The following is a 7,453-nucleotide window of genomic DNA, read 5'->3' on the forward strand; positions in this document are numbered from 1 at the left end:
AAAAAAAAAAAAAAAAAAAAGAAAAAAAAAGAAAGAAAGAAAGAAAAAGAAACAGAAAAAGAAAAAGAAAGAAAGATAAAAGAAAGAAAGAGAAAAAGAAAGAAAGAAAGGAAGGTAAATTTAAATTACTGGCTTCTCCAAGGCCTCCTTAATCAGAATCTCTGGTCTGAGACTTGCATTCTGTGCTTTAAGAAGCCTTTTAGGTAATTCTGATTTGAGAGATGCTATGTCATAGTGATTGTGGCATGAATATAATCATTTGTTAAATACTGTAAAGAAGGAAACTGAATAAATAGGCTAGTCTGAAAGGAGAACTTGAGGGAAAAACTAAATCAAAGAGATTTCTGTGATTGTGAGCCCATGGTACGATGAAGCATGCAATAAGGGTCCAGAAACTCATTTTTTAAATCAGTATTTAACTTTTAAAAAAAAGTATAGATTCATAAGGAGTTGCAAAGATAGCATAGACAAGTCTCATGTATCTCTCACTCAATTATTCCAATGGTTGCATCTCACATAACTACAGTAAAATGTGAAAACCAGGAAACTGACATTGGTACAATGTATAGGTATAGTTCTATGTCATATTTATTGCATCTATGCAATTAAGTTACCAAACTATTGTATCCTTACAAAGATCTCCTCAAGTTGCCCCTTAATAATGAAACCCACTCCCCTACAACACACACACCTGGCAACCACTACCTTCTTCTCTAACCCCTGGCAATCACTACTCTGTTCTCCACCTCTATAATGTTGTCATTTAGAGAATGTTATACAAATGAAATCATGCAGCACATGACCTTTTCAGAATGGCTTTTCAGTTCGCTCGGTGTAAGTCCCTTGAGATTCATCCAAGTTGTTGTGTTTATCAATTTTTTTCTTTGCTGCTTAGTAATATTCCATGGTATAGATATAATTTCCTTTATTTAAGCATTTTCCCATTGAAAAAAACTTGGACTACTTCCAGTTTTTGGCTATTGCTAATAAGGCTGTTATGAACATTCATGCACAGGCTTTTGTGTGAACCTGATTTTCCATTTGGGGGAGATAAAAAACCAGAAGTATAAGTAGTGTGTTCTATGTTAAGTGTATGTTTAGTTTTTGTTAAGAAACTGACAAATGTTTTTTCAAAGAACTATGCCACTTTATATTCCCACCAGCCACAAACGAGAAATCAGTTTCTCTGCATCCTCACCAGCACTTGGTATTGTCATTGTTTTATTCTACCTCTTCTTATAGGTATGTAGTAATATCTCATCGTGTTCTTAATTTGCATTTTCTTAACGGCAAGTGAATTCCTATCCTTTGTAAGGACTTGAATGACGCTGGAAACCATCATTCTCAGCAAACTAACACAAGAACAGAAATAAACACCACCTGTTATTGCTCATACGTGGGAGTTGAACAATGAGAACACATGGACACAGGGAGGGAACATCACACACTGGGGCCTATCGGAGGTGGGAGACTAGGGTAGGGAGAGCATACCTAGTAGAAATAGGAGCAAGAAATACCTAGGAGAAATAGGGTTGATGGGTGCAGCGAAAGAACCACCATGGCACATACACACCTATGTAACAAACCTGCACGTTCTGCACATGTATCCCAGAACTTAAAGTATGATAATAAAAAGAAAAGAATGGCTGAGAAAAAAAGATAAAACTTGTCATATGCTTGTTTGCCATCTGAATATCTTTTTGGTGAAATATATTATCTTCTATTCATGTCTTTTGCCCATTTTCTAAATGAATTGTTTTCAAGTACTGAGTGTTCTTTATCTAGTCTAAATAAAAGCCCTTTGTTGATTATGTAAAACACATAACCAAAAAAGTTTGTCATCATCTTAATAGGGTCTTTCCCAGAGCAAAATGCTTTATTTTTATGAAATCCACTTTATCCACTTTTCTTTTTAAGGACAGTGATTTTTGTGTCATGTCTAATAACTCTTCACCAAGCTCTAGATTCCAAAGATTTTCTCCCATATTATCTTATCAAAGTGGATCTCACTTTTGCCCAGGCTGGAAGGCAACAGCATCATCATATCTCATTGCCACTTTGAGCTCCTGGGCTCAAGTGATCCTCCTATTCAGTCTCTCAAGTAGCTAGGTTAAATTTTATAATTTTCTAATTTTTATTATAATCTTCAGGCACACGTCAACCCACTTGGCTGATTTTTACAATTTATTTTTTGTAGAGGCAGGGTCTTTCTCTGTTGCCCAGACTGGCCTTGAACTCGTAACCTCAAATGATCCTCCTGCTCTGGCCTCCCAAAGTGCTGGAATTGTAGGCATGAAAGTTTTCTTCTTTAATGGCAACATTATTATTACAACCAATAAAATTTACTATAGCTGGGCACAGCAGCTCACACCTGGAATCCCAGCACTTTGGGAGGCTGAGGCAGGCAGATCACGAAGTCAGGAGTTTGAGATTAGCCTGGCCAACATGGTGAAACCCCGTCTCTACTAAAAATACAAAAATTAGCCAGGCATGATGGCAGGCACCTGTAACCCCAGCTATTCAGGAGGCTGATGCAGGAGTGGCTTGAACCTGGGAGGCGGAGGTTGCAGTGAGCCAAGATCTTGCCACTGTACTTCAGTCTAGGTGACAGAGCAAGACTTCATCTCAAATTAAAAAAAGAAAAAAAAATTACTATGATTGTATCAATATCATCTAATACTGTCCTAATTCATATTCACCTTTCCCTAGTTGTCTCAAATATATTTTTACAGTTCCTTTCTTTAAATTAGGATCCAATCAGATGCTACTCATTGCATTTGATAGTTCAGTTTTTAAAGTATCTTTTAATCTAGTCAATTGTCCCATTGACCTGCCTTCTTTCACACCCTGATCATCAAAGTGTGGCATAAAGGCACAGTGATCAGATGAGATCAGGCACGTTCAAGGTGGTATGGCCATGGACAAGGCACAGTGATCAAGTAAATTATGAGTCAAAGCTTGGGACAGACATGATTGAGAAAGTTAAAATGAAGCTAGCAGTGAAAGTCAAAGGAATTGAACTCCATCTAACAGATATTGACTAATTGATCACTTACTTCACACATGGCACTGTTAGTACTAATAGTACAAAGTATAGAAAGTACAAAGTAACGGTACAGAAGCACTATTAGTCCTTTGGGAGAATCTAAATATTAGTAAAGAATTACCTCCTCTTGGCCAGGTATGGTGACTCACACCTGTAATCCCATCATTTTGGGAGGCCAAAGTAGGCAGCTCACCTGAGATCAGGAGTTTGAGACCAGGCTGGTCAACATGGTGAAACCCCCCTCTACTGAAAATATAAAAATTAGTCGGGAGCTGTGGCACATGGCTGTAACCCCACCTACTTGGGAGGCTGAGGCAATGAGCCAAGGTCACACCACTGTACTCCAGCCTGGGCGGCAGAGTGAGAGAGACCATGCCTCATAACAAAACAAGCAAATAATTACCTCCTCTCAAGGAGAAAAATTGTCTTGAAAGGTTACAAAATCATTGTAGAAAGGATCAGGAGAGATGGCTAGCGTGAAAGGGACAGGGATTTGATCTGTGCCTTGAAAAACAGCTTATTTGCATATTATCTATTTATTATTGTATCTTGACAAATTATTTAATTTCTCTATTTATGAGATACAAAGTGATGCTATAGGTATTCAATGTGAAATGGCTGAATCATGTTAATTAATATGCTTATCACCCCAAATACTTATCATCTATTCCTCCTGTCTAACTGAAACTTTGTACTTTTTTTTAACCATCATCTCTTCATACCCTTCACTCTGTCCGCTTGTAACCAGCATTCTGCCCACTGCTTCTATGTGTTCATTGTTTGAGATTCCACATATAGTGAGAACATGAGGTATTTGTCTTTCTAGCCTTGCTTATTTCACTTAGCTAAATGCCTTCCAGATTTATGCCTGCTGTGGAAAAGAACAGGGTTTTCTTCTTTGTACAGACTGAATAGTATTCCATTGTATGTGTGTATATCTGTGTCTAGATATCATATTTTCTTTATGCATTCATTGGGTGATGGATACTCAGTTGATTACATAACTTGGCCATGACCTTCACTGAACTCTTATTTAGCACTGGGGATACAAGACAAATAGATGAGACACATTGATTAGGTTAATAAAGTATATAATCTCTGACTCTGAGATTTTTTTTCTGCCTTAAGTCAGGCTTTATTCTGAGACTGACCAATGTAACAGCTTCCTAGGGATGCAGTAATAACAAAGTATGAAAAAGTGGATAGTTTAAAAGAACAGAAATGTGTGAACAGTTCTGGAGGCTAGAAGTCTGAAGTCATGGTGTTGGCAAAACCCTGTATTCTCTCATAGATCTGGGGAAGAATATTCCCTTGTCTCTTCCTAGCTCTCGCGGTTGCTGGCAATCCTTGGCTTGTAGACTTATCTCTGCATCTGTCATCACATGGCCATCTTCTCCCTGTGTCCCTCACCTCTTTCTATAAGGACTCCAGTTATACTGAAATCAGGGCCCACTCTGCTTGGGAATGACCTCATCTTAATTAGATCTGCAAGGACCTTATTTCCAAGTAAGGTGCACATTCTGAAGTACTGATCATTAGGACTTTAACACTTCAGCATATTTCTTGGGAGAAACACAATTCAACTCATAACAACCTGTGACTGTAGATTCATTTACCTCTATAAAATGTGTGCATTGGGTTTAGCTCACTCAGGGCTATTGACGGCCTTGCCTCAAAATCAATTTTCTCAACCTGTGTTAAACTATACAATCTCTGATGCTATGATTCTGTGATAAGATTAATAGGGACAGTATTTAGTTCCTGAGTTTCTGTGACCATTGTGTTATTCCCTTAGTATTTATTATTAATAAATTTAATATTCTTAAACCTAAAAATATAGTTTTTATACCTGATATATAATGGGCCTATCTTATATTATAAAAACATAAGTTGAAACTTTGAAAAGCAATCTTTCAGATTTTCATTTAATTACAAATTTGTGCATCTGTTTACAGTAAGAGAGAACTTATTACTAGTTACAGGTTTCTTGGCAACCGAGCTATTTTTACCTAGAGGAGACTAAAGAGGAGGTGACGGGTATTTAAACGACAGAGTCCCAACTGTCTGGAATTATGAGTCCATGTCCTTGTTTAATGTCTTCCTGGACAGCTGCCTCCTGCTGTAACAGCCTTGGGGCTCTGCTTTAAACCAACCAGATGCTTTCTGAATGCCTGATATGCAACTCCTGTGGACGCTGTCAGGCAACCCATGCCTTGTATATACAAGATGCTCAATAAATGTTTATCAGGCTGGGCAAGGTGCCTCACGCCTTTAATACCAGCACTTTGGGAAGCCAAGGCAGGTGGATCATTTAAGGTCAGGAGTTTGAGACCAGCCTGGCCGACCAGCCTATCCACTAAAAATACAAAAATTAGCTGAGCGAGGTGGTACTCACCTGTAATCCTAGCTACTCTAGAGGCTGAGGCAGGAGAATCACTTGAACCCGAAAGGCAGAAGTTGCAGTGAGCCAAAATGGCACCTTTGCACTCTGGCCTGGGTGACAGAACGAGACTCTCTCTCAAAATAAATAAATAAATACATGTTGATCATATAAGAGAATGCTTTGGAGAGGCCGGGGTGAGTCTTTCCTTAAGGATTCTGTAAAAGGAAAATAAATCACTAAGCCAAGGGAAAAGTCAAGCTGGGAACTGCATCAGGCGGGCCTGCCTCCCATTTTATTCCTAAATAAGATAAGCTACAAAGAAGCTATATACCTCCCTCACAATTTGCCCACAAGAAAATTCCTTGTGGATAAAGGTCAGACAGAACTCAAAGTCCTTCCTCTGAGGCTCATCTGAGGCAAATGCATATCTGATGGCTTCCTTTGCCCTATTGTTTATATAGAAATGCAGATTCACTGAGCCAGACTGACTTCTGTATTCAGTGGAAGGCTGATCAAGGACTCAAAAGAATGCAACCTTTGGTCTCTTATCTACTTCTGATCTGGAAGCTCCCACTTCCAGGTCCTGCCTTACAGGACTGAACCAATGTACATTTATACCTATTGATTGATGTCTCCCGTCTCCCTGAAACTGTACCCCGACCACCTTGGACACATGTCCTAAGGACCTCCTGAGGCTGTGTCACGGGCATGTTCTTAACTTCGGCAAAATAAACTTTCTAAATTGACTCAGATCTGTCTCGGATATTTTGGGTTCACAATTCTATCGATGTAGCTTATTTCAGTTATTTTCCACAAACAAGGACTGTGAACCCAAGTTATTTTCCACAAATTGTGAACCCAATCCACCTTTGGTAGCAGGGGCACTATGGGCCTGGGTTACACTTTGGCTCGGTTAAGTAATCCTTCGGTGGTGTTACCTCAGCAGTTATCTCAGCCTTTTTAATGCTCAGTGTCTTAGTTGGTAAAATTGTAAAATAATACCCATCCAGCAAGCGTGTTGTGGAAATCACATGGTACAGGTCCTGAGGTTTGAGTCACATGTGGTTCCCTACAAGTGACTCAAGAGGCTGAGGCAGGAGAATCACTTGAGCCCAAAACTTTAAAAATGATAAAGTTTAATGGAATAAAACTTTATTTTAGGGTAGAGATTTTAAAATGATAAAGATGATAAAGTTTAATGGAATAAAACTTTATTTTATGGTAGAGATTTTTGTGTTGTTTATTTGGTTTTTTGTTTTTGAGGAGTCTCACTCTGTCTCCCAGGCTGGAGTGCAGTGGTGTGATCTCAGCTCACTGTAACCTCTACCTTGTGGGTTCAAGCGATTTGCTGCCTCAGCCTCCCGAGTAGCTGGGACTGTAGGTGCACACCCCGATGCCCAGCTAATTTTTGTATTTTTAGTAGAGATGGGGTTTTGCCATGTTGACCAGGCTGGTCTCAAACTCCTGACCTCAGGTGATCCACCACCTCAGCCTCCCAAAGTGCTGGGATTGTAGATATGAGCCACTGTGCCTGGCCAGGGTGATGTTCTTATTTTGACTCTTTAACTTTTTGGTTTCTCTTCTTTTCTTACTTTCACACAGTCACCCAGGAACTGTGGGGCCCTAAACAGGATTTTATTTTTAAAGATGTGGGAGTTTCATTCTATTATCATCAGCTCAAAGTGATTAGATACCGCACTATCCTGGATCTAGATGTCTGCCCTCGAGAAAGTGACATATACTCGAGAAGGCTAGATAAACATCATCATTATTATCATCATCACATTCCTATAATTATCAAAGTGGCATCACTCTTATCAGTAATAATTATAGCTAACCTTTATTAAATGATTATGACAATCCAGGCATTGTGCTAAAAACATTTTATTTAGAGCTTATTTAAACATCATCATAACCCTTTGAGGTAGGCACTATTCTTTTCTAGCCAAGTGGAAGAAGCAATTTTTATAAGTAAAATCTCGATGCCACAAAAGAAATAGCACTCGAAGATAAATCCTCTCAGC

General features: G+C 38.9%; 1 long non-coding RNA gene across 1 annotated transcript in view; it reads left to right on the forward strand.

Annotated features, from left to right (window-relative positions):
- LOC119471651 overlaps positions 1 to 1,441 on the forward strand; it is a 20,985-nt gene extending 19,544 nt beyond the window's left edge. Inside the window, exon 3 of the long non-coding RNA XR_005200711.1 lies at positions 1,295 to 1,441. This is a non-coding gene — a long non-coding RNA (uncharacterized LOC119471651). The remainder of the gene's footprint in view (positions 1 to 1,294) is intronic.
- Positions 1,442 to 7,453: the final 6,012 nt, after the last annotated feature.

The sequence above is a fragment of the Cebus imitator genome, unplaced genomic scaffold (genome assembly GCF_001604975.1).
Source record: "Cebus imitator isolate Cc_AM_T3 unplaced genomic scaffold, Cebus_imitator-1.0 Scaffold68, whole genome shotgun sequence".
Lineage (NCBI taxonomy): Eukaryota > Metazoa > Chordata > Mammalia > Primates > Cebidae > Cebus > Cebus imitator.